We start from the raw sequence: 499 nt of genomic DNA, 5'->3' as shown, positions 1-499 counted from the left end.
TGATTGAAGGAGATGTTGGGTATTGGTTATTGCACACGATACCGGATCAACTAAACAACATTGATTTTCTCTGGTATAATCAGTCTTTCAGACATCAACATCCTGCATGTAATCCTAAAATTGTATCATTTTCTTCTTAAAAAAGTGATTGATAAAGACAGTGATTGAACTGTTACTATCAAATCCTTCATTGCTTATGGGTACCTGGTAATATCCTCAAAACTATCCATCAAATATGAACAGTTAGTAAATAAGATATGTAAGATATGACAGTTTAATCTTCCTCTCTATAATTACCCAACTTAAAAAGAAAACCGAAGTTTAGATTATTTCATAATCTGATCTTAGCTGGTATATTGAAACACACCATATTCATGGGCCTATGGTAGACATGTTAAGTCAAATATTTAGTTTATTAACAAATTAATGAACACACTGATCATAATATCATATCAATTTTTTGTTAAGTCTAACCTTTCAACTAAATATCCAAATTAAC

Source organism: Mytilus edulis, chromosome 10 (assembly GCF_963676685.1).
Source record: "Mytilus edulis chromosome 10, xbMytEdul2.2, whole genome shotgun sequence".
Lineage (NCBI taxonomy): Eukaryota > Metazoa > Mollusca > Bivalvia > Mytilida > Mytilidae > Mytilus > Mytilus edulis.
This window is presented reverse-complemented; position numbering follows the sequence as displayed.